Below are 27,626 nucleotides of genomic sequence, written 5' to 3'. Positions count from 1 at the left end.
GTATTTTTTCCCTTTTTTGATCTAGAGTCCAATCTTCATGCATTATATGTGGTTGTAAGCTCTCTTAAACTCCTTTTAATTTAGACTAAAACAGTCTCTTTGTTTTCCCCCTTCTTTTCTATCACATTTTCAGCATCTAGGGCATTTTCTTATAGAATTTATCACAATCTGGATTTCACTAATTTTTTTCTTCATAATTTTTTCAGATTTATGTTTATTTAAACCTATAGTCATCAAACACGATTTGGGCGGGGGTGGGGTGGGGAGACAGCTCCCAATCCTGAAGTTAAACCTTGGATTCTAAGTCTTTGACTAGACTAAGTGAAATGATCTAGAATCAATGAGGGCAAGTTACTACTTCCCATGGGCCAAATCGGACCCGCCTGATTTTGTAAATAATATTTTACTGGAATTCAGCCATCCCCATTCATTGATCTATTTTCTATGGCTGTTTGGCTGCTTTCCTGTTAAGAAGGCAGATTGAGTAGGTCTAAGAGAGACTGCGCAGCCCACAAAGCCTGAAGTGTTTACGAGTTGGCCTTTTCCAGAATAAATTTGCCAGTCTCGGGTCTAGAACGGGAAATGCAAATATGACTTTCTCCTTTGACTTTTAGTCAGGACATGCCGTCAGATAGACTGTGCAAATCCCCCTAATGATTTTAATGCCTCACTTGGGGGAGCAGAAAGAACTACATTCAGCAAGACCATTAATCTTTTGTTTTAAACGTTCTCCCCTTTGAAAACTCTTTTAACAGCCTTACATTGCCCAACTCGTATTTAACCCGCAGTCCTCAGCACAAAATCCAAGGAAAGACTCTTCATAACCTGATTCCGGGCACCATTTTCTGTGTCCTAGTGGTTCCCCTACACTCTAGTTCAAGGTTCTCCAATGTAAGGGTATAAAAAACCCAGCAACCACTCAAGGGGGAAGGTTAAGACTCAGATTATCAAGTCCTGTGTCCAAAGATGTGAATTAAGAAATTCTGGGACGAAAGGCAGTAAAATGCTATTTTTCACATCTACTCCAGGTTGAACTGGTACAGGGGGTCTGAAAAACCACATACAGAAAATCACTGGTTCGGAGACAGCAAAATATTTGCCTTTGACGTCCCGTGCCTTTCATGCCTCTTCCCGCACGTTCGCTTGGTGAACGCCCCTCTTTTCCTTCAGGGGGCTCCGCAAATGTCCTTTGGTGAAACTGCTTTAATGTTCTTCCTCCTGGTCTTCTTCACGGTCCGTTCACTCCAGCCCCATCTCATGGACAAATACATACCTATTATCACTTCTCTCATTACGTTATTTCGGTTTATCGCCTGCCAGCCTCCTGGAGCTCCTTGAGGGAGAGAAGAGACGATGCCCTGTTTGCACCCTGGCACAGTGCCGCACACAGAATTGACTTGGGGGTGAGTATGGAAATGAGTGCTTGAGTAAATAAAACGGCTATTTGAAATAGATCCCTTTTGAAGCCATTGACATAAATTTTATTACATGTTACGCAGGTTGATAACTTAATTAGGTAAGTTCTCTCCTTTATGTGTGTTACATAAAGTATATTTATTACCTGATTCCTGAAGGGATTTGGTGTTAAAAGACACCCTTAAGAGAGGAAAAAAGAGAAGCCAGACTGAGAATTTATTCCCAATTACATGTGTTTGACAAAAGACTCCCAACAAGAATGTGTTAAGAGCTGCTATAATTCAGTAAGAAAAAGACAAACCACCTAATTAAAAACAGAAGGAAAAGATTTAAACAGACACATTACAAAAGAGGATATCCAAGGGGCTAACAGGTATATTAAAGAGCACTTGACGTTCTTAGTTATCAGAGAAATGCAGATTAAAACCACAATGAGATAGCACTACATGCCTACTGGAATGACACGGAGTTGGCACGGATGTGAGGCGACTGGAACTCTCACGCATTGCTCGTGGGAGTGTAAATTGGCATAATCGTTTTAGAAATCTGTTTGGCAATGTCTTTGGACTCTAAATACACATCCACTTTATAACCAGCAATCCCACTCTTAAGGATACACCCGAGAGAAGTGAGGGCATTTGTCCTTTCAAAGACACGAGAAAGAATATTCAGAGTCACTTTATTCATAAAAACCTCAAACTGGAAAAAAGTTTGCCAACAGGGGAATGGGTAAACCACTGTGGAATGATCGTAGGATAGAATACTATACGGCAACAAAAAAGAATGAATTATAAATTCACACAACTGCACGGATGACTCTCCGTGTTGAGTGAGGGGAGCCAGAAATGAGTACAAACTGTATGATTTCATGAATGTGAGGTTCAAGAACAGATAAAACTAATGTATGATGATGAAAATCAGAATAAAGTCTACCTTTAGGGGAGGTATTGACTACGAAGGATCAAAAGAAACCGGTTTTGGGGTGCTGGAAATATTTTATATTTCCATCAGGTGAAGATGTCCTGGAGGATATACATGTACAATTTCATCAAGCTCTAAACTTCACGTTGGTGCCCTTACTGCCTTATACACGTGTTAAATGTCAGTTTAAAAGTTAAGAAAAGAGGGACACCTGGGTGGCTCAGTTGGTTAAGCATCTGTCTTTGGCTCAGGTCATGATCTTGGGGCCCTGGGATCCAGTCCCACTGAGGTCTCCTTGTTCAGTGGGGGCGGAGGGGGGTCTGCTTCTCCCTCTGCCTCTGCTGCTCCCCCTGCTTGTGCTCTCTCTCTCTGACAAATTAAAACAAACAAACAAAAAAACTTAAAAAAAAAAAAGTTCAGAAAAGAACGCAGGTCAGTTTACATCACCTCTCTACTACGGACTGCCAGAGCTGCCGATGACGCGGCCGCAGGATTTTGTTAATCTTTACATTTTCCATTCCTCCCCAGCTGGGGCCGGTTCCTCATCAGAAAACAGAGATTAAATAGTACTTTGCTCGTCCAGTTGTTGTAAGAATTAAATAAATAAACACAGAACAAAGAGCTCCGGACAGTGCATGGGACACATTAAGCGATAAGAATTCGTTACTACTGTGCCACACCTGTGCTAAAATTGACACAGTACCCTAAATACACCTGGCTAATATGATATTTTCAAAACTTTGTAATTTAATGGCTGTCAACACTTAAAAAAAAAAAAAACCATGATTGTCTCCTACAACCTGATTTTATACACACACACACACACACACACACACACGGAATGTCCAATAGAAAAAAGTAAAAAATAACCATAATCTATTACTCCTTTATTTACTAATGTTACAGTTTCAAAAACAGCAAACAGAAACAAAAAAAGCAAGCAAGCAAAACACACTCCACCCCTCTGTTCAGTCTTCATAAAATAAGAGTTTAGTGCCCCCACGTTCCCTTCACTCTTCAGAGGTGACCAACGTCGCCAGATCGTGTCTGATTCCGTGTTCAGGATAGAAACATCCTGCTCGGAGTATGCTGGTCAGAGGACAATTAATGGTGAGCAGTCGGGACCCAGGCAAGGGCCGACTCATGCTGGTCTCTGGCAGAGAAGGTGCCTTGGTGCATCTTCATCTCGGTGGAGTCCTCAGTCCCTCCTTTGTCCTTTGTCTAGACCAGCCAGCCCCTTCAGCGTCACTCCCGCCAGCACCAAGACATTTGGTAAAATAAGTACTAGACGTGCACAACCACAGATTCACAGCCGAGGCTTTGTCTTTTCTCAAACAAACATAATCCCAACAATGAGACACTGTCTGCGGGGACTGGGGGGGTGGTGGGAAGGGTGGTTAGTCCAGTTCTTTTTCTGACCACTTACTAGATTTATAAAGCTTTTCCCCTTACTCACTCTGTTTTCCTCTTTTCTTGAACAGATCCCAAGTGACATTTGATGTTCTCTCTGGTGTGACTTTCCATGGGGGTCCCATGAGCCCCTTAGGGCAATGCAACTTGGCTGAGGCCTTTGTCCGGGTGGGAGGGGCTGGAGGGTTTCTGGAATTTTCAGGCCCTTTTTCCCAGAACCAAGGGCCCAGTTTTTTTCTTTGAAGATGATCTGATGCATCTTTTCTAAAGTTCACAAACATTTTTGAATGATTCCAAGCAGTTTGGCTCGAGTTTGGGTGGGTTCAGGACTCATGTATCTTTTTATCTTCAATTTTAAGATGTGGCAAAAGGTTTCAGTTTTATTTGCCCCGCCCCCCCCCGCCCCGTTATTCATTGCGTCTCTGCCCTGAACGCTTACACCAGCGTTCTGCCTTTTCCGCTTCTCAAGTCCCGTTCTTGGTTTCATTCACTAATTCATTCAGTCAGACTTGGTCAAGCACTGAGCTGCTGTCAGCGACGGCCCTGGCTGTAGGGCTGCAGCAGTGCGTAAGGCCAGGTAACATGCGAACGGTCTGCGGAGAGCCGAGTATTTATTTGAGGTACGTTGCTAGGATAAGGCCTTTCCAAGAAGGTGATAGTCCTTTCGATGCCTTTACTTTTTTCTCAAAGTTTTTCAAGGTCTTATTGTTGTTTAGATTGTATTTATTTTACTTGAGAGAAAGAGAATAAGAGAGAGGCAGGAGCAGCGGGAAGAGGGAGAAGCAGGCTCCCCATTAAACAGGGACCCTGAGGCGGGGCTCACTCCCAGGACCCTGCGATCATGCCCTGAGCCAGAGGCAGGGGCTTCACCCACTGAGCCACCCAGGCGCCCCACTGGCAAGGTCCTGGTGATGGTTTCCGTCCTCCTCCCTCTACTTCAGCCTCTTCCCTAGACCTTACGTCAGCACCCCCTTTGCTTCCGCCCTTTCCTTGACTGTCCTGCCTTCCTCTGCTTGGGCTCCCCCTGGACGTCTCCTTCCTGACGGCCTCTTGTTCCCTGCCTAATCATTTCCAGGAGTTTCCTCCAACAGCCACAGTTCTGTCACAAAGAATTTGCATGTGGGTGCTTCACGCATACTTTGAAGTGATTTTAATATCATTCAGACGCCTTGGAAATTGCTATTCGAGAAATAATTCCAGTATAAACAGAGGTTTTGAAACGTCTGCTCTGATGAACCATTGGATGTAGGGGATAGAAACTTTAAGAGCTGTACGTTTCCCAGCTCCTTCTGCTCAACCCCACAAATGGGCTGCTTGTCTTATAAAAATGTCAGTTTAATAGAGTTTTGCCTTCATATACAGCCACGGGGATAGTTATTAAAAACCCACTTGAGGGGCGCCTGGGTGGCTCAGTGGGTTGGTTAAGCCTCTGCCTTCGGCTCAGGTCATGATCTCAGGGTCCTGGGATCGAGCCCTGCAATGGACTCCCTGCTCGGTGGGGAACCTGTTTCCCTCTCTCTCTCTCTCTGCCTGCTTGTCATCTCTCTCTCTGTCAAATAAATAAATAAAATCTTAAAACAAAATAAAGCCCACTTGATATGAGTAGCATATTTTGAAATCTGGAGTGGAAATGACTCTTCAAAAAAATCCCACACCCATTTTAGTGTGACTCACACTTTGAACGACGCCCAGACCACCTGTTGTTTATTCCCTACTATCTGGAACTCTACCTTCGCTTTTGGGTTTCCTCCAGAGGACAGGGAGTAAGTAGATAGGGATCCGCATCTAGTCTTCCACTTAATAAATACATCCAACAGCAGAGTGGATCCCGGGAGCTTCATTAAACAATAAACAGAGGCTGAATTTCCGAGTTTCTTGGCTTTCTTGGCCAGACCCTTGGTACCACGTAACCCCCATAACGAATGCCAGTGCTTAACATCACACCCGGACCATGACTGCTAGTGAATATGGGAATGACTAGGAAGGGAAGGGCCAGGCTTGTAAGTAAATATTCACAAGTTCTTCAGAATAATTCGATTCTGTCTCCTCCGTCATTTGAAAGCTGCCTATGTCAGCTTTTCAACACTTTTATTCTCATAAGCAGAAGCAGTTTTTATTAGAACAGTAAACACGACACTACTATCTACACAGACTCGATGGCCTACAAAAAACATTATAATACTACTTTGCACTCTCATTAAGAGCAAAGCACCCAATTACGTCAGATTGAACTTCGGAATCACGTCTTTGTTTTTGATTCATCTTGTAATACTGAGCCAGGACTCAGAGGGAAAGGGTCAGGAAAAGGAGCTATTTGAGGATTTAATTAAGGGATTAAGTCTCATGGCTCCTTTCGGGGCTGCTCAGGTTCAGCCAGAAGGATGGTAGCATTGTGGGGCTAAGAATCTGATGGTCAGTTTTGCAGGCTCTGGGATTTCATTCTGTCGGCCTGCCAAGGAGCGAGCTGTCAGGCTCTCTCTGCATCCCGGCTTCCCTCCGGGGCCTGAGCCTTCTGCCTCCCAGCGTCAAGCTCAGTTAGCCCCACCCGGATTCTGTGACCCGTCGAGTGTGGCGGCCAGAGTGTTCCAGGGCTTTGCTACCCAAAACATGATCTGAGCTCCAAGGGCAGCCTTTACTCACCTGTTAGGAATGCAGAGTCCCAGGCTCTACCCCCAACCTCCTGAATCAGTAGCTGCCTCTTACTGAGATACCAGTCTGCATGGTGAAGTTCGATAAACACTTTTCAAAGGGGCTCCTCGCCCAGCGGTGAACAGAAAGTCATCCACCTTCAGTGAGCGTCTGAGTCACTGCCCGCATCATCTATCCAAAAATGAGCACTCGTGGTCCCCACCCCCCCCCCAGGGAGTCTGGGATGGGGCTAGAATCCCTCTTCACTCGGCATGTGCTTCTGAGCTCACGTACCATCCTGACTCTTGGGTTCTAAAAGGTCTGGGATCTATTCACGTATCCCATGTCTCGGTCTCTGCTTTAAAGATTATTTTCAACGGTGGCTCCCAAATTTCTCTGCAGAAATGTCTTAGAAGAACAACAATCTGGTTTGAAGAAGGAGTCTTGAATCTGTTTTTGCTGAACATTCTAGATAAGACTGAGGAAACATCAGTTGTCCATGTCAGAAACCAGAGATGGATAATGGAGGTGACTGGGGGACACCATTACTATTTGCTTGATTCCCACCAGTCCCTCTCCCTGGGCCCAGAGACCTTCTCCTGAACTCCAGACTTGCCTTTAGAGCCTTTTAACCACAAGCAGTAGAACAAGTCTCTGCCCAAGTCAGTATAGGCATTTATTAGGAAGGTATCAGATGACTCCCAGAATAACAAGAGGACTAGAGAACAAGGCTCAGAAATTGGTAGGAGGCAGGGCAGATTTTAGGGTCTGAGTAGAAGGAGCTCTTAGGGTTTTTTGTTTTGTTTTGTTTTGTTTTTTTCTGGGAGCCATGCCTGGAGTGAATGAATTCCACCTATTTTCAATATTTCTGCTGTTTTTCTGAAGACTCAAATCCCTGGACAGGAACATTGGCCTGGCTTGGTCAGGGGAGGGCTACCCACCTTCAGTAACAGCCTTAATAATCCAGAAGGAAGGCTTATTCCCCAGTGGAGATGGGGGAATAGATGCCAAAAAAAAAAAGCAATCCGTGTCTCGTGACCTGATAGCATGCTTCTGTGGCTTCTCAGACTTCGCTAGAAGTAAGTTCCATGAGACCAGGATTTTCGTCTGTGTTGGTCTCTGTTGTGTTCCATGCACATAGAATAGTTTCTGGCACATGGCAGATCCTCCATAAGTATACACTGAATGAATGAATGAACGAATGCCCAGAGACGGCTGTATGCTGTGATGGTTAAGACACAGCCTCTAGAGTCGGGCTGCCCGAGTTCAAAGCCCAGCTCTCTCACTTCCTCATGGTGTTAACCTTGGGGGCACCAAGCTCCTTTGTGCTTGTGTGCACAGACCTCCTCATAGCTAAAGTGACATGGACAAGAACACGTTGCATTCCATAGGGTCCTAGTTAGAATGGGATTAGAACAGCGTCTTATGTTGGCTGTTGTCCATCTATCCACTGCTCTTACAAACTATCCCCAAACTCAGAGACTTAGATCGACTTTTTATGTATTTGCTCGTGAATCTTTAATTTGGACTGGGCTCAGGACGGACGACTGGCGCCTGCTCCCTGTGGTGTCTGTTGGTGTTGGAATATCCATGATAGCAGCACGGCTCACGCATCGGACACCTCGGCAAAGATGGCTCAGTGGCAGAGCTGGCAGGAAGAGTTTCCCTGGGATCATGTATCTGGGACCTTGCTTCTTCCCGTTAGCCGGGTTCACGGTTCTCTTCCGTGTAGCCGTAGGACTGCTGCTTCTCGTGGGGTCTCTCCACGGAGTTGCGGAGCTGCCACGTAAGAAGTTTTGGCTGACCTGTTTCCGAGGGTGCAAAGGTGGAAGCTTCTAGATTCTTTAAGGCATAAGGTCTCAAGGCTTAGGTTGCGTTCTATTGGGTTTCTCAACCTTGGCACTATGGACATCTGAGGCTGGGTAATTCCCTGTAGTGGGGGACTCTACTGGACTGTATGTTGGTGGCTGACCCTTTTCTGGCCTCTACCCACTAGATGCCGGTTGCACTCCCCTTCCCCTAACTCTTGACAAAACTGTCTCCAGACATTGTCCAAAGTCCCCTGGGAGGGCTGAGTCTCCCCAGGTTGAGTCCGATTTGGTTAAAGCAAGTCACGGGTCCAGCCGAGATTTAAGGAGGGAGACGGAGGAAGACCCGAGGACCGGGGAACCTGGCTCGTGCGCGGCTACCAGCGCGCGGAGCCCCAACCTGGCAGCGTCTCCCAACCTGGCTGGCTGCAGGAATCCCGTTCCTGGATTCTACCCGCGAGGTTGGGCCATGTCTCCTTCTATCCGACGGGCTGCTCCTTCTGTTTGCCTGATGTCCTCTCTTGTCACCGGCAGGGCCCTGCCATCTCCGTGTCCCATCACTGCTCTTGGTCTTCTCTCCCGCACCACCCTTGGGCCAAGAACGGCTCTTCCCTCTCTTCCCCGCCCTCCGGCAGCTAACCCGCCTCTACAGAGCCTCCTACAGCACGGGACCCGACTCCGCGCTGGAAGAGGCTGCTCTTGTAGCCTCTGAGTGTGGTGCACGGCCCCATACCCACACACGAGCACTACACTCTCTCTCTCGAAGGCGTCCGCTGTGTCCCGCCTTCCCCCTCTCACTCCTATTTTTTCTTCCAGATTCATCTTAGGGTCACGTCCCCCGGGAAACCTTCTGAAAAGGCCAGTCCAATTTAGGAGTTTGGGGAGGGCAGAGTCGATGTCATATTCATCTTCATGTTCCCACAGTGTCTGTTGCATGGAAAGTATTTCTTATATCAATAAATGACTGATTTAAAAGCCAAGGGAAAGAATTTAAAATTTGAGGAGAGACTGAGGAAGTGTGGAAGCAATCATGTCGTGGTCTAGGGCAGAGCCTTCTGGGCGGGAGGATCAGCACGTTGACGGCCAGAGGCTTAAGTGGGTAAGTGTGTTTGCGGAGGGCGAGGAGGCCCGTGAGGCACAACAGGGAAGAACGGCGGGAGATGAGGTCAGACCGGCAATGGGCCGGGACCGTTCGGCTTTGTAGGTCAAGGTCAGTGCTCTGGATTTTATTCCAAGTGAGACAAGAAACCACGGGGAGAAGGTTTGAGCAGAAGAGTGACTTACACCGACCTGTGATGTTAGAGGATTATTCTGGCTCCGGGGTTGAGGATAGACCGGGAGGCCAGCGTGGAAGCAGTGAGGACGCTTTTGCAATATCTGGCAAGAGATGCTGCCAAGAGATGGCCGTTGTTGGTGGACTGGATGTGGGATCGGAGAGAAGGAATGGTGTGGGGATGATTTCATGGTGTGCGGTCGAGCAAGAAGAATGGAGAACAGCTTTCTGATGGGGGAGATTGTTTAGGGATAGAAATTAATGTGTAGGGGTACCTGGGGGCGCTCATTGGGTTAAGCCTCTGCCTTCCGCTCAGGTCATGATCTCAGGGTCCTGGGATGGAGCCCCGCATCGGGTTCTCTGCTCAGCGGGGAGCCTGCTTCCCCCTCTCTCTCTCTGCCTGCCTCTCTGCCTACTTGTGGTCTCTGTCTGTCAAATAAATAAATAAAATCTTAAAAAAGAAAAAGAAAATACAATGGCTCAAAACAATAGAATTTCATTTCTCATAATACAGCCATCTGGGAAAGTTGTAGATCATTGGCAAACTGAGCACAAGACCTACATCTAAGGAGAGCTGGGAACAAAAGCCTGGTTAAAGTGGTTGAACAAGAATGGGAAGTGGGGGCATTGGAATTGGAGACTGGGCATGAACGGCTCTTTTAAGGAGCTTGGTTTTGAAGGGAGCCAAGAAGTCGGGGGGAGGGGTGGTGGCTTGAGGGAGATGGAGGCTCCAGGCTTCTTGTTGTTATTGCTATTGTTGTTTTTTGTTTTGATGTTTTAAGGCTTTTTTAAAGTAGGAGAAATGACAGCATGTTTGTATGCTGATGGGAATGGTTCAGAGAGGAGATGCAGAAGGAGAGAGCCGCATTTCAAGAGCCCCCAGGCCCTGAGCAGCAGAAGAAACTCCAACCGGATGAGGGCTTGGCTTTAGGCAGAAGGAAGAACCATCGCTCACCCATAAAGGCAGCGGGCGAGGCAAGCGGTCGGGCACAGACACGGGCAGGGGTCAACCACCCTGGTGTGTCTGGGACTGAGGGTTTTCGGAGATCATGAGGCTTTCAGTGCCCAAACGCACGTAGCCCATGGCAAACAGGAATGCTTGGTCGGTCCCCTCCGAGGTAAGAAACTTTGTGGTGTGAGTTTATGGAAGTTCTCTTTTGACTGTTTGGGGTGTGGCCAAATGAGGAAGGGCAAGTAGATTTGAACCGTTACTAAGCACCTACATAGCCTGAATCCCACCACTGTACAGTGTGAAGGGTCACCTGAGGTTGTTTTCCCTGTCCTTGGGGAGATTAGGCTCGTCGGAAAACAGCAGAAAGGAACGTGACTGCTCTAAAGCAAGCCAACATGGGGTGTGTGTAGTGGAGCCCCTAAGTCACATTCCATGTTTTCCAGGAACCCATTATCTGCTAGAAGAGATAACAGTAATAACAGCAATAGCAATAACAGTTAACACCCATTGTTTTATTCTATCTTTCACAGCACCTGATGGGGGAGGTCCAATTGTTATCATCTCCATTTTACAACTGAGGGAATGAATGCAGAGTGCTGAAGCAATTTCTTCAGGTCATACATGAGTGGTAGAAACATGTCTTTAACCCTGGGGACTCCTTGCCCAAGTTTTTAAGTGCTATAAAGCATGGTAATATGTGATGAATGACTGACAAGTGTCCTACAAATTTAGAAGGTGAGATAACTTTTGTTTAAGGAAATCCAGGAAGCCTTCCTGGAGGAATTGTTACTCAATGGAACTTAAAGGAAGTTAGGATTTCATTAGACAGAGGTGAGGGAAGGACGTGCCAGGCCCAGAAACCTCAAAGAGAGCTAAGTTGTCTTTTTTGTCACCTGCTAACCTCATCAACACCCAGTCTCGATGGCCAGCGTGGTTTTCCTTTGCTTCCAAAAGAGTTCTTTGTGATTTTAAGAAAGTAGAATCACCAGCTAGAATAATTTTGATTTTCTTACACATTTCCAGTTTGTCTCTAGAGTTCCAGAACGAGCATCAGAACTCTGTTGGTCTTCAGAAGAAAAATAAGTAAATACATATTAATTAACATATATATATACACATACAGAACAGACATAGAGAAACTGCAGCCGTCATAACGGTTTTCATCCCACACAGCGGTATAACAACTTATAATTAAGAAATAGAATTTTTGCCAGCATTCCAGGATTCCTACCCATGCCACTTCTTTTTTTTTTTTTTTTTGACTCTTTTTTTTTTCTAAAGATTTTATTTATTTATTTGAGAGAGAGAGAGAGACCATGAAAGGGGAGAGGTCCGAGGGAGAAACAGACTCCCCACGGAGCAGGGAGCCCGAGGCGGGACTCGATCCTGCGACTCCAGAATCATGACCAGAGCCGAAGGCAGTTGCCCAACCAACTGAGCCCCCCAAGTGCCCCCTCGAGTCACTTTTTATCACAACTCCCTGTCGCTCCTCCTATAACTGTTAAAATTATAAACTAGTTTTGCCTATCTTTGAATTTGATATGAAGGGAATCCTACACTTTTTAATTCTTTTATCTGGCTTTTTCTTTTCCTCAGTGTGTTTATAAGATTTATTCATAATGCTGGATATAATCATGGGTTTTTCATTCTCCTTGCTGTGTGGTATTTTACTACATGAATAGTCCAGAGAATTCCACTATTTATTAAATCATTCTACCATTGGGGCGCCTGGGTGGCTCAGCTGAAGCGTCTGCCTTCAGCTCAGGTCATGATCCCGGCGTCCTGGGAGGGAGGCCCGGGTAGTCAGGCTCCCTGCTCGCAGCGGCGGCCGCTTCTCCCGATCCCTCTGCCCCTTTCCTTCCCTGTCCCGTGCGCATTCTCTCTCTCTCTCTCTCTCTCTCAAATAGATAAAATCTTTAAAACAAATCATTCTACTGCTGATGTGTGTTTAAATTAAGTTTTTTGGCAATTAAGAATACTGTTGCCATGAACATTTTTGCACATGCCTTTTGAAAATGTGCTCATTTCTTTTCAGCATTAACTTGCACGTGCATTTAAAAACACGCGAGCTTCTTTCTAGTGTTCCCACGTCTTAGCACCCGATTGTGCTTCTAGTTCCACTGCGTCTAGTACCACTGGGTCTTCTAGTACTTCTAGTACTGATGAGGTTATGGGGTCAAAATGGCCACTTAGCAGCACTCTTGGTTTGAGACAGAGCTTTTTACCAGATTACAAAATGCACAGAAACCAGGTGACCAGGTCTCCAGAGATGAAAATAAAGTATGACACGTAGGCAATAAAACATGGCACGTAGCAAAGATCGAGCACAAGCCAAGTCTACCTCCTTCCTGAGTGGCTCTGGTCCCAAACTATTAACATGGCTCGTTCTCATTCCTTCCGAGTGACTTCAGTCACGAAGCCCTTGTACATGAACTGTTTCCGGCCAAGGGTGTTCTGTTTCATCGTCATATTTACTATGTGCAACAGATGATAGATACCAATATTTGTTTGCGGAGAGACCTACCGGTTCGGTCCCTGATGGTATACAGGATCACGTCCTGTACTTCCTCGCAGGCTAATTTTCCGTACTGTTCTGGATGGTACCTCGTCACCACCTGAAACTAGTGAGCATTTGAAATGTGGTTGTTGTAACTGAAGGCCTGGATATTTTTAATATTTAATTTTAATTGATTTAAATTAAAAAATGATACTCAATTTTATTATGAGAACGTCTAAGGATGTTTAGTCCAACTCGGCTATGTAAATCTACCCTTTTTTTAGCTGTAAATTTTATGAAACCCAAGTCCCATTAAGTATTTTTTGATAAATATTTTATTTATTTATTTCACAGAGAGGTCACAATTAGGCAGAGAGGCAGGCAGAGAGAGAGACGGGGGGTGCGGTGGGGAAGCGGGCTCTCCACTTGGATGAGGGGCTCGATCCCAGGACCCTGGGATTATGACCTGAGCTGAAAACAGAGGCTTTAACCTGCTGAGCCACCCAGGTGCCCCATCATTAAGTATTTTTTGATAAATATTTTACAACCACATTGAGTGTAAAATACAGAAAAAGATTTTGTATGAAAAAAATGTAAAGATCTTATTAAATTTCTATATTGACTACATTTCAAAATCACATCTTGAATATACTGGGCTAAATAAAGTGTACCATCAAATTTAATTTCATTTATTTCTTTTATCCTTTTATGGTGGCCACTGGCCAGTTGTAAATTACATATCTGGCTCGCACTCTGTATCCGCTGGAGAGCTGCTCTTCTAAAGATTCCCTGATACAGTGTTTTGGGGCAATTCCTGATAGTCTTCTGCCTCGGAGAGCTAGGTGAGAATATCGATTTTCATAAACGCAGGCTACGTTTCAGTTCGTGGCTGCCGGTCAGGAGATGGAGGCACATTTGGTCGAGGGAAATGAACGTGAACTGTGGTGTCAGGCCTGTCTGGGTCTGTATCTGCCACTTACTATATGGCTGACCTGGAGCAAAGTGTTTGACCGCTCTGAGTGCACGAGCTCCCGGATTTCCTCTTATGTAAGTCAGGGACGTGAGCACCACAGAGGACATGGTCCGTGTTCCATCTAGGTTCTTTGGGTCCTGTTTATTATTTGTGTGTGTGTGTGTGTGTGTGTGTGTGCGTGTGTACACACCCAACCCCTGCCTCAATGGGGACACATGTAGGGATACCCTCCCAAACTTCCGCGGTTCCTCAGCCTAAGTAGAGACTCTACCTGGAAGTCATATCCCCATCTGAGGTTCAGCTCTGGGAACCCAACCTAAGACAGCGACCTTCCTGATATATTTCTTGGAGATTAAATGAGAAGCACCTGACACAGGGGAGGTCCTTAATCCTACCCCATGTCGCATACCAGCCAATACATAACAGCAATTTTACTACCTCATCAGGAACATGTGATTGTCAGAGACTTTTTATACTTTAGGAGTAGGTCTGTCCTGACACATCCGTGGTCTCCCTCACTGAGCTCTGTACCCCAACTCTGTTTTCCTTCAGCTCAGATGTCACAGACATGTAAAAACTCATAGGTTCTAAGGACCATAAGGAATACGGTATCAACATGTGAACACCAATGTTACATGTGTTCCTGTGATTTCTCTCTGAGTACAGCCTTGGACACTGAGTAATGACATCACCCCAGGGGACTGATTGTACGGCTTTGGAGGAGCATCAACTATTTCAGTAAGAAAAGGAGATTCCTGCAGCCAGAAGAGAGCTTGCTGACTTCAATAACACACTATAGGAAAATATATTATGATTAGAGCATTTTTGTATTAAAGAGAATCTGCTTATAGTTTCACATACTTTTGGTTCATTCTCTTGACAAATGTTCAGTCATACTGATAGTTACCATTTATCAAAGTTCATGATATGCTGGTTGTTATTTTAATGTGTTGGCAGACACTATCTCATTTAATCTACACCAAAACTCACTTCAGACATTATCTCCTCAGAGAGGTTGTCCTCAACTCTATGGGCAAATAATTTTTGACAAAACAGGAAAAAATATACAGTGGAAAAAAGAGTCTCTTCAATAAATAGTGCTGGGAAAACTGGGCAGCTATATGCAGAAGAATGAAACTCAACCATTCTCTTACACCGTACACAAAGATAAACTCAAAATGGATAAAAGACCTCAACGTGAGACAGGAATCCATCAGAATCCCAGAGGAGAACATAGGCAGTAATCTCTTCGATATCAGCCACAGCAACTTTTTTCAAGATATGTCTCCAAAGGCAAAGGAAACAAAAGCAAAAATGAACTTTTGGGACTTCATCAGAATCAAAAGCTTCTGCACAGCAAAGGAAACAGTCAACAAAACAAAGAGGCAACCCACGGAATGGGAGAAGATATTTGCAAATGACAGTACAGACAAAAAGTTGATATCCAGGATCTATAAAGAACTCCTCAAACTCAACACACACAAAACAGATAATCATATCAAAAAATGGGCAGAAGATATGAACAGACACTTCTCCAATGAAGACATACAAATGGCTATCAGACACATGAAAAAATGTTCATCATCACTAGCCCTCAAGGAAATTCAAATTAAAACCACATTGAGATACCACCTTACACCAGTTAGAATGGCCAAAATTAGCAAGACAGGAAACAACATGTGTTGGAGAAGATGTGGAGAAAGGGGAACCCTCTTCCACTGTTGGTGGGAATGCAAGTTGGTGCAGCCTCTTTGGAGAACAGTGTGGAGATTCCTCAAGAAATTAAAAATAGAACTTCCCTATGACCCTGCCATTGCACTCCTGGGTATTTACCCCAAAGATATAGATGTAGTGAAAAGAAGGGCCATCTGCATCCCAATGTTCATAGCAGCAATGGCCATGGTCGCCAAACTATGGAAAGAACCAAGATGCCCTGCAACGGATGAATGGATAAGGAAGATGTGGTCCATATACACTATGGAGTATTATGCCTCCATCAGAAAGGATGAATCCCCAACTTTTGTAGCAACATGGACGGGGCTGCTCTGAATTAACTACCCTCCGTTGCGCTTTGCTGCCTCTATCATTACTTGAACATTTTTGCTTACTTGGATGAAGGGTTTATTGTGCTCCTCTGTACCTAACTCACCCCTGCACACCCCCTCCCCGTCCCAGTTAGAATCCGTGTTGCAGAGAGTGAGCTCTTTTCTGTTTCCACAGGTTCTAGAATAGTGCCTGGCAGAGGGCTGGCTCTCAGGGAATATTTACTGAACAACAGAAGGAATGAAAATACTGTTGTAGATGAGGTCTCTGAAGCCCAGGGAGGCTAAAAGGAAGATGCCAGAGCCGGGACGGCAGCTCTCATTTGAAGCCCCGTCTTTTATGTTAACACTATTGTCATGTGTTATGTGTGCGACAGAGAAAGACATATCTTACCCGTGAGGACATCACTCTGCTGAGGAGGAGACTAGTTCCTCTTCAGTCGATACTTATTAGCTAACTCTTGCTAGGGAGGAACTGGATCAAGCGCCAGGAACACAGACGTGAACAATGCAGATGCAGATACAGCTCTGGAGCCTTTGGTCCAGAATCCTGAGCGGGGAAGACCCGTATTATGAGGAACAACAAGTGAGCTAAGCATTTGGACAAGGAACGCACAGGGACGGGAAAGAAAAGCAGGGTAGCCCAACAAAGCCAAAGCGTCTTTGTGGGAGGGAAGGTAGCCGGTTCAAGAGGCTGAGGGAAGTACGACGTGAAGGTCGTGAGAGGTGAGGGCAAGAATGGCAGGAGGCAAACAGAACAGCCTGGAAAATGACGCTTCTAAGTAAGCATCCCGCAGCCTGGGGAGTGATTCTTCCTAACGGACATTGGTTTCAGCGCTGTTGTGAGGGGAGCTGAGGAAGTGGGGAGGTTCTCCCTCCGAGGGAAGCTTCATGAAGTCGTTGACAATGACACTTAGGCTTGGAGGGGTCCCAGGGTTCAGAGAGACCGAGGCAGGAGAAGAACGCGAGGACAGTTTCTTGTTTCTTTCTGATTCGACTTTGTGAGTAATACATTCAATGGTTTTGGACCCACAGTGCATAAAACTGTGAAAGATCTCACTTCCGCTGCTGTTTTCTCACCCGTCCAATTCCCAAACTCACACCACCACTGGTAATGTATTAGTTCCTTATATGTCCTTTCAAAACTACTTTATGCAAACACAAGCCACTGTAAATAGAAATTCTTACCCCCCCTTTTACTGCACTAGGTAGCATGTTAGAGTCATCATTTTATACTTATTAACAATGTATCTGGGAAACCTTTCCATATCTGTACATAGAGGTCTTTCTCATTTATAAATAGCTGCACAACGTTTATACAGATGTACCATAATTTATTTAATGAGTCTTCTTACTGATAACTTTTAGGGTGTTTTTGATCTTTGGCTACTAAACAGTTTTGTAGATATGGCAACAGATAACTGTGCAATATATTTATAATTTTTAAAGCTATGGCTGAATTGTCATCAAAGGAGGTTATATGAAAATGCCTCCAAAAGGTTAAATTTAACTACAAAATTAATCATAAAACTGGAAGGAAATAAAATGAGTTATTTTTTAAAATGATGCCACTAATGTATTTGCTCATTTCCAATAAAATACTGGATATAACTAAAAATTGGAAATGGAAAGTGCTATCATGTACTGGATAAGGTACAGACCCGGATTTTGTGAAGCCTGAAGCTTACGCAACTTAAGGCGGTCGTCTTTAAGAAAAGTGATGTGAAGTTAGAAAACAGGCCGTATGGAACTTTGGAAGGGGCTCAGGTGAGAAAGGGTTCCAGAAGGTTCCCTGGCTTTGTGCCACATCTGCTCTTTAAAGGACATGCATCACACACGCAGAAGAAACTAATTACTCCTCCTTTTCAAGTGGGAGAAGCCGTGTTCAAAAAGTGCTGGGCCCTGTCCTTAGCTACATACCAACGAGACTAGACCCACAGGCCTTCGAGATCTTGGCTCTGCGATAAAGGTGATGTTCCCTGTATCCACACCCCGTCTTCCCAAAGGGATTTCCAGTTCCATCCAGAACATTCCAGGATGTTCCAGTCACATGACGTATTTCACCTTAGGAACTCCAAACATCCTTCTTGTTAATATTAACAATAATTCCATGATATGGAATTTCACATTATAGAGAATCCGGGGAGAAGTTCCAAGGGCCGCCCATCAGTTTCATTGATCCCGGTCAGATGCATAGGAGTTGTAGCTGGCCAGGGGTTAGCACTGGGAAATGACTTCCTTATCCCAGGTTTGAAAGAGATAAGCTGACGAATTGCTCTTAATGATCTGAAGTTAATGATCTCTCTCTCTAACAAGCAGCGGCTTGTTTGCTTGGTCCCACGTTCGGCTGCCACCCCTGAGACTGCTGCCCTCGCGCTACCTCTGGGGAGAGAAGACAGCCAGCCGGTGAGGAGACACACACATTCTTTGGAAGAGCAGAAGAGAGCACCCAAGCAGAGCCGGGAAGAAGGAAGAGAGGGATCCAGAACCAGGGCTAAGAGACAACGGAGTTAACTAGTCTAATGTCAGTTAAAAATAAAGCGGAAGTCAAGTCCGCAGGAACGCAAGCACAGAACAGACATTCAGAAATACGGGCCACCTGCCGGGCAAGATTAGGTTTGGGGGAACCGATCCATTTAACACAGAGAGACTCAGATCTGATATTTAAAATACAGGCATTATCCACTTAGGTGAGACGTGGAAAGAGCCCCTCTGCAGCCACCTGTGTGCAAATTTCAGAGGTTCTATGACTATGTGGAAATAATGTTGACCTTCACTCAAACATGCCTCGTAAACTGGGTTCATGTTCATTGCTAGTGTGTGAATGTCCGCAGTTGAGTTCTCAGGCCCAAGATGAACAGGTTTGGTAACCACTTGCGAGGAAGCTTTTCCTGCCGCTGCTTCTTTCCCTTTCTTTCCTTCCTTTCTTCCCTTTGTTTCAAACTGACCCCTCAAAGGCAAAGTTCTTTTTCTTTTCTTTTTTTTTAAAGATCACTGATGCTTGTGCAAGATGTAATGAATTTACAACCGCAGACTCTGACATGCAAGAAGCATCACCTTTACCTTTTATTTTGTTGTTGATTAAAAAGAATGTGTTTATTTCATCTTCGTTGGTTTCTTTAAAATTCATTCTACTCCCACGGTACCTCACTAGGTGGAGGAAGATTGAGTCTTTGGGGATTTCATCACCCGCTGATCATAAAGACTCAGGATGCACATGCAGTGTCCCCAGATTGGGTGTAGCAGTCACTGCGGCTTTGGCTAACCCACAGGTGTCCCCCCAAGTCCCTTTTGCTTTGCCACCTTCCTTGATGTGAGCCGTAGACAAGTGGTCAGTGATGGTCCTGACTAATGAGAGGTAAGAGAACTTCTTTCTGCTGCGGGTGTAGGAAACGACTTGTTTTTCCTGACAAAATGGGTGAAGACCCTCGAGTTCTCTCTTCCTCTTATTCTCCGGACTTAATAGGGACATGGTGTCACAGCAGCCATCTTGCAGTCATGAAGGACGGCCCAGGAGAGCTGCACACTTGGTGGCCCCAGCATCGTTGAACCACTGAACCAGTTCCGTGAGCCACTTCCTTCTAGAACTTCTTCCTGTGAGAGGAAAAAGAAATACCTACTCTTTGTTAAGCCACTGTATGGTGAGTTTCTCATTATTTACAGCTTAAAGGATTTCTAACCGAGCCACAGAGAAAACAACTCTATTCTCCAGTCCATGCTGGCGGCTGACACGCTGACGGTGTCAACAATTCCTTGACGTCCAGTGAGAAGTTGCTCCTGGACCACTCACTGGACGAAGAGACAACCAGGGCTGGGGCCCTGGTTACCTCGAGTTCAGAAGCCAGGCAGCCACTCCCTCTGAGGCTCAGGGAGGGAGCCGGGACTGGGTCCCTGTAACTTTGAGCACCCGGAGCCCGCTGTCTGCCGTCTTCTCCTCTTGCCACTTCCAGAAGCACTCGCCTTCCTCCTTTCTTCACTCGGGATATCGAGCCCCATCTCTGGTGTGAGCTAAGGTCTTTATAAACGAACGAACGGAGAGGCTTTCTCAGGAAGCTGCTGCTTTCCAGTCAGCTTCAAGCCATCTCCGCGACACGGGAACGGAAAGGGAGCTCTCTGCGTCAGATGTAGGGAGAAAACGAAAGAGAGAGCCCGTAGACGTTAATATTTCAATAAATAGCTCGCCACGCCTAGCCGTCGAGCAAAGTAGCCTCCGTGGGAGGAGACACTGAGCGTGATGACAGCTGAGTAATTAGCTCTGTAAACTTGAGCCCTGTGCAAACTTGCGTGGACGAAGTCATTGGAGTCGCTTCTCACCTGCTCTGCAGGCACCGGGATGCTTCCTCATTCATAGGCAAGAGCGCTCTGTACTCTGGGGCCGAGGGAATGGGCGGGGAGTGGGGAAGGAGAGATGCTTAACATTTCCTTCTTCCAAGACTTGCCGTCCTGAACTTCACCATTTATATTGAAGATGCCGGAGCTTTCATTTGAAACTGTCCTGTTCTTATTTCTGCAACTTTTTATGGTTGGAAGTTTTACTTATGGTTTAATACCTTTTCTTGAAAAGGTCATCATTTATATGATTAATAGTAGAATTGATTGTAATAGCAAATGCCTGGAAATGATCTACATATCGGCAGGAGTCTGAGTATACAAACTGTAGTGCAAACACGGAACGGAATGCTTTTTAGTTACAAAACTGAGAGTGGAGGTGCTCTCTAATGGGTATGAACAATCCTGTCTCTCTTTCCCGTCCCTTATCTGCGCAATTTCCATTCCCTTCATAGAAGGTTTCTTAGGCATCTCTTCAGAGTTTCTCCATACACAAGAAAATAGAAATGTAGATTCTCATTTTTCTTTTTTATACTAAGATACTTCACGTGCTGCTCTGCTCCTCGTTTGTTTCACCAAATAGTCTATCTTGATCTCTTTCCAAAATCGAAGACTTTCGCTTGTCCCAAGTCTCCCTACACATCGTGCAGCAGCATTGTAAAGTTTTCTTCGTATCAGTCATTCCTTATTTTGTTTATTCCTAGGATTTTTTTTCCTTTCATCTTTGTCTTTTTGTTATTCCTGGGCTTGCTTTTCCCTTCTGTTCCAGTGGCTGTTCTCTTCTGCTCTGGTTGTATGTGTATTGATTTCTGTGCATTAGCTCTTAACCTTTCCACTCTGCTTTTATTTTTTAAACATTTTCACAAACTCTGATTAAGGTAAACAAATCCTCCTCTTTTGGCACAGATTTCTTTCTTTTCTTTTTTTGAAAGATTTATTTATGTATTTATTGACAGATAGAGACCCAGAGAGAGAGAACAGGAGCAGGGGGGCTAGTGGGGGAGGGAAAAGCAGGCTCCCCTCAGAGGAGGGAGATGGACACGCGGCTCAGTCCCAGGACTCTGGCATCACGACCTGAGCCGAAGGCAGATGCTTCACCGCTAAGCCACCCAGGTGCCCGGGCACGGGTCTATTCACAATGCAAAGCTCTATGTTCTGGGCTTTCAGAGCCGTGACGGCTCTAAGTCCCCGTGTGCTCAGGGCTCCTCATGACAAGATCGTCTGCTGACATTCAGAGAGTAATGATCAGTCCGGGGCTTCGTAGAAGGGACTGCCGGACTGCAGCGCAATCAAAACTACAAAACAATGTTGCAGAAGCTGTTCAGCCAGATACTACAACACAGCCGTGCGTGGCTGTCCTGGCTGTTTGGTTTGTCGGTTGAGCTACGGTCCATGTTTCTTCGGTGCTTCTGGCCCACCATACCTGGCACTTTGGGGAACACAAAGAGAGAACTCTTCACAAATTTTGCGGGTACCAGCTCAGTATCTTAGGTTCATCTGTTCGTAAGATCTTTCTCTGCCATCATCTGAACTGCCATCCTAAGGACACACGATTCAAGTGCAATACGATCACAATAGATGTTTTCTATTCCTGTTATTTACAAGCAGCTGTAACTGACCAGAAGGGACACACGTGGTCAGACCTATGACATAGTCCCTACTGCAATGAGCTCTAAGTTGGTGGCTTTTAAATGAGACAACCTTGTAGAGTTATTTCCTAAAAACCTTGGATCAAGGGTGCCTGGGTGGCTCTGTCGCTTAAGCATCTGCCTTCAGCTCAGGTCGTGATCCCAGGGTCCTGGCATGGAGCCCCGGGTTGGTCTGTCCGCTCCGCGGGAGGCTGCTTCTCCCTCTGCCTCCACCTCACCCCCCTCTCACGCTCTCTCTCTCACTTGCTCTCTCTCTCTCTCTCAAATAAATGAATAAAAATAAAATGTTTTCAAAAATAATAAAAATAAATAAATAAAAAAAACTTGGACCAAAAGGTCAATCAAAACCCAAATATTTGTGATCAGGTGTCATTCTCTTTCAATTAAAGGCTGCAAAATTTCATAAGAGTCTACAATAACTGCTCCCAAAGTGTAGCAAAAATATTTTTTAAGTCAGCTTTTCATTATTTATGAGGAAACTCTAAGGCTTGTGTCGCTTACGAGGCCACATTTCTTTTCATCTCTATTTTCAGTTATTTCAGGTTTCCCCGGCAGCTTCCTTGGAGGCTGTCAGAAGTCATGAGATCGGCAGAACCGGTTGGAGAGTTGCAGACGCGCAAGCTCACCCAGTGCAGCCCCCGCGTTCCACAGATGAAGACACCAGGGAAGGGAACGGCTAACCGACGGCTCGGCATCACGCGGCGAGCTCCCGAGGGAGCCCGGAGTGGGAGCCCAGCCTCCTGCCCCGCCGCCCAGCCTTCCGTCACCACATCCCGGCGCACCTCGCTAGGCGTGAAGAAGAAAACACCTTCCGACCATCACTGTTGACAAAGACGTGGGGCTGCTCACCGTCCGGAGGCACATTCCAGCTGTTCGCCGGGATCCTTTTTCCCTATTGGGCAAGCTCCCTCAGTGCCACAGGGGTCACGGCTGCGCGCGCCGTCGTTGACTGCAGGCACTGGGGCGGCCCTGGTCTCCGGGTATAGCGCGGCCCACACTGTCGCTCCGGCAGCAGCTCACAGTCCTGCCAAAAGTGAGCTCATTTTTATTTCCACCAAATCTGTTATTTCTCTGTTCTTATTTTATTGATTTTTCTTTACTTGATAATCACCCATTTGTCTAAGTCCTTACCATTCTTGACCCGTCACATTCTTTTATTTTCATTTTCTGTGGTCCCATCACTTAAATATTCCCTGCATATTTTCTCATCTCTTCCTCTCTGTTTGCACGTGGCTCCGTCACTTTTCACCTGCACTCTTCCCTTTGTCTCTTTCCTCTCCAAACTCCTCCCCACACGATCTTCCGAGTCATTTTTCCAAAGGGTAAGCATCCTCTTGCTATGCTCCTGCCTCAAAATGCTTCCTGTCTTCCCCACGTCCACTAAAGCCAAACGGCATGATTATTTAAGGTCCTTCATGACAACCTGTCCCCTGCTTGCCCAACTTTTCTACCACCACAGCTTTTCAACGTCAGGATCCATAAATGCAAAAACTCTTGCAATTTTTCGAAGCCATGAAACAACTGCATGTCCTCGTGTCCCCGTGTCTTTGGACATGCAGCTCCTCTCGGCCCAACATACTCTCCTCTGACCCCTCTCCGACCTCCGAGCCTGTTGTCCGCAGCTGTTCTTGTCACCCTCTGAGTCGACCCTGAGCACAAAGACGAGCCTCACAGTGATGCCTGTAGACAGAATTTATTTTCTGATGCTTCCATTGGGCCTTGTTTGTGCTTCTACTATTTGCACCATGTTATAGTAGGGTGCCTGGGTGCACCCTATTTGCACCATGTTATAATTCCTTATTTACACGTTACTGTGGTGCTTCCCTTTGCCTCCAGACCTAGCAGGGCCTGAACAAACCGTGGAACAGTAACTGGGCACACGCGGTAGCAATCGAGGGCAACGTTTTGTGGTCAGACGTAACCTCGTATACTTAGAACATCTGAAAATAACACTATTTGGTCAATGCTGCTCAGAACAGACTCATTGCCCAAGCTATAGAGTTGAAATGTTTTGAATTTATAGAATTTTAATGACTATAATTTAGAATGATTATGATTCATATCTACCTTACCCTTTCATTGAAACGGATTTTGTTTCCTCACTGTGAAATCATCGCACATAACGATCTCCAGGTGACGCACAGTCATTTTGGCATGTGGAGATATGGAAAAGGCATCATACATTTTATGTTTTTTTTTCAGCAGAGGATTTACTGGTGTTTCATGTGTATTGTGAGCATTAGTTAGCATCTGCATCTCTACAATCTTTGGTCGAATACATTTACATATTTATTAAGATGTTCCGGACTTCTGGGCCTTAACAACATTTGTGATGAGGTTATTACATACATACACAAAGATCAGATAAATAAGGTTAAATACGGTGTTCACTAAATTAAACGGGGACACAGAGCTAATCGCAGCACTAGCCCAGGGACTGGTTAAGGTTTCACTTCAGGGCCTCCCTCCAGGTTCCACCAGAGCGCATGCGACCGAGAGGAACGCTCTTGTGTCCCCCGGGAATCCAGATGCTTATTTCCTTCCAAGGTGAAATTTATTCGAATGTGCTAATTTTACCTAGCATTTGCATTTTACTCCATTACGTATTGTTTTAAATAGCAACTTCTAATTTTTAACCTAATAGACATCCACGTAACTCCAGAAGGCTGTGCCAGGAGGAAGCTGGAGTTTCCTGCACTCGCCTTCGCTTGCCACAGGTCCTCAGAGCTGCCCAGTTCAAGGAGCAGGGCTGGTGGAAAACGTACGGAGCCTGCTACGTCCGGGTGTGGGCCCAGCGCTGGTTTTGCCACTCACTGGCTCTCGATTTTAAGCAAATCACATATCCTTTCAGAGTTTCAGTTCTTCCCCTTAATGAGAATGGTGACACCGGCCTTAGCTCCTCTGAGGGTTATTTTTAAAATTGAATGAAAATTTTTCAGCGAGCTGAACACTCCGACTTAGAGCACGGGCAGGAGAAACGGAGCACCGGTAGCCAGAACTGCAGCCGAACGTCATCGCATCAGGCCACTGCCCCCAAGACACTGCGGCTGCCACCTGTGGCCTCTCGGTGCCTTACCCGCGGCCACCATCCCCGCTGACCCCGCATCACAGCTGTGGGGGTCGCTGTGGCCCCCTCTCCTGCTGGCACCTCCACAGTGAACTCTGGCCTCGTGAAGTCCTAACCGCAGCTGCAGGCAAGGCTGCATCAGGCCTCCTGTCTTTTATGGCAGCAGATTGGCTCAGGATCCAATGCACAGGCCAACAGAATGGAAACTCCCTCCCGTATAAGAAGGGATTAAGATGCTGGACCCATAGCAGCTCCTTCTCAAATACACCACAGCCTCCTAACTGCCCTCACGGCCTCCAGCTTGTTCCCCTCCAACCTCCTACCACTGCCGGCATCAGAAATTTTTCCCAAAGGAAAATCTGGTCTCTGCCACTGCTGTTTAAAGTCTCCCAGGATCCGCTCCCCACAATGCCAGGGTCATGCATACGCATCAGAACGCAGTGCACACACTTCTGTGGTCCTTAACTGCACCACAGCCTCTCTCTTCTGAGTTTCGCGTTCCCCTTCTGCCCAGCCCAAGGGCTGGTTTTCCCAGTAGGACATGCTCTTCATGCCCATTTGCCTTCCCTTTTATGAAAAGGGGAACTCTGAGGGAATTAAAAAGACAAAAGACCAGCATACTAGCATCTGTCTTCAAAAAAGCCAACGCTGGGCTCTTCCAGACAGGGAGGGGATAAAGGCAGGGACCTTCCACATCCAGGCTGACGCTGGGCGACCAGGAAGAGAACCGCAGGTCTCCCTGCTGGGGCTGGAGGCACGGCCGGTCCCCGCTCAGTGGGAGAAGCACCTAGCCCTCCCCGAGCACAGCCCCAAGGGCCGGAGTGCGGGGACCAGTCGAAGAGCAGTCGGCAGCCAGAGAACCAAATTCACGCCTCTACTCCGCTCGCTCGTCCTGGCCGGACGTAATCCCAAGCTGCTTGCTTTGATCCATGGAAAGGGAGTCCAGAAAGTGGGAACACTGGAATATTCTGCCCGGATGCCGATGTGATCCCAGGCCGGTTGATGCTTACGTTGGAAGTGGACAGTACACGCCAGGGCCGGTCGGCCCCGGGGCAGGCCCGCGCACGCTGCCCCTCCACTGCTTCCTTTTCTCGAGGCAGGAGACGACCTCACGTCCTCCAGACTCAGCCGACTGTGCAGATACACAGGGCTGTGGAAGGATCCGGAGTAAGCTGTGAAGCTAGATCACTCCTGGGCGCAGAGAGTAGCTCAGGAGAGGAAATTTGATTTTAGGCCCTTCTGTACTACTTGAATTTCTTCACAATTCTAGTGTGTTATTTGAATGATTGGATTTTTAAAAAACCAACTCAAGAATTAGAGAAATGGTAGTGGCTCCTTCTTTGCTATTTTGTTTTTTGCATTTCTTTCCAAAGGACCTAATGTGTCCTGTAAAGGAAGGCACAGAAGCCATGTGGGAAACAAACAGGAAGACTGTCTTAAGCAGTTGAATGAAACATTATTATGTTAAAATTACTGAGAGAGGTTTCCTCAGAATATTGCTGAACAATGCAGGTCAGAAATTATTATCATTATTATTTGTTAGATTATTTATTTATTTGACACAGCGAGAGGGAACACAAGCAGGGGGAGCGGGAGAGGGAGAAGCAGGCTTCCCGCCAAGCGGAGAGCCTGATGCGGGACTCGATCCCAGGACCCTGGGATCATGACCTGAGCTGAAGGCAGACGCTTACTAACTGAACCCAGGCGCCCCAAATGTTGGAAATTATTAACTAAAATGTACTCATCCACACAGTGAAGGATGGAATAAACCGGTAAATAAAGATTGTGTTGCATGTCCTTCACATATACAACAACCTTCTCAGCGACCATTGGCGGCCAGTTACTCACGCGTCCGTCCTGCTTTTAGCCTCTGGGATGCCTCCCCGTCCTGGGACAGCGTCCAGGCTTCCACACAGGAGCACCAGGTTGTCCTGTCCTCCCTGTCACGGGCACGCTGGCTTTTTAACCACCCTTTCTTTTTTCAAATGGGCAGCAGCCATATTTTATCATTTGATTTTATTTTTTAAGATTTTGTTTATTTATTTGACAGAGAGCGCGCCCACGCAGGGGGAGCGACAGGCAGAGGGAGAAGCAGCTCCCCGTGGAGCAGGGAGCCCGAGGCGGGGCTCCATCCCAGAACCCCCAGATCACGACCTGAGCCAAGGGAGGACGCCTCGCTGACTGAGCCACCCAGACGCCCCTTCTCATTTGATTTTTGTTATAGCCCTTGGAAAAATAAAGGTAGTTACTATCTCTTTCTTGACGAGGAAAGCTCTTGTTTTTTGACGGAGCTGGGATGAAGCTTCTCGTCTCCTGACTACGAAGTTTCCTGAGTTTGCACCGTCCGCCTCATCCGCACTCTCAAACCGCCCTCCGCGTTTTCTTTACGTGTCATTCTAATAATATGTTATTCTTCTAATACTGCAGTCCTCTCTCCGACATTCTCCTTCCCTGCTATTTCCCTGTGCCCTGTTCTTGCCCTTTATAAGATGTAAAAGGAAATATCTATATTCAAACTGAATGTGTATGTGTGTTTTGTTTGTTTTCTCCACTAGGGTATAAGTTCAATGAGGGCAAGACCATGTGTCGACCAACCCTCCTACTCTATACCCATTTAGGGCCTGGCATGTGGTAGGAACACAATAAGCATTTGTTGAGTGA

General features: G+C 46.2%; 1 long non-coding RNA gene across 1 annotated transcript; it reads left to right on the top strand.

Moving 5' to 3' along the window:
• The first annotated feature begins 22,436 nt into the window (after positions 1 to 22,436).
• Positions 22,437 to 27,228, top strand: LOC132016118 (uncharacterized). The gene is made up of 2 exons (XR_009403889.1): positions 22,437 to 22,931; positions 27,016 to 27,228. It is a non-coding gene; the product is annotated as an uncharacterized LOC132016118 (long non-coding RNA).
• The last annotated feature ends 398 nt before the right edge of the window (positions 27,229 to 27,626 follow it).

The sequence above is a fragment of the Mustela nigripes genome, chromosome 1 (assembly GCF_022355385.1).
Source record: "Mustela nigripes isolate SB6536 chromosome 1, MUSNIG.SB6536, whole genome shotgun sequence".
Lineage (NCBI taxonomy): Eukaryota > Metazoa > Chordata > Mammalia > Carnivora > Mustelidae > Mustela > Mustela nigripes.
The sequence above is the reverse complement of the archived record's forward strand: the minus strand, read 5'-3'. Positions and strand labels throughout refer to the sequence as shown.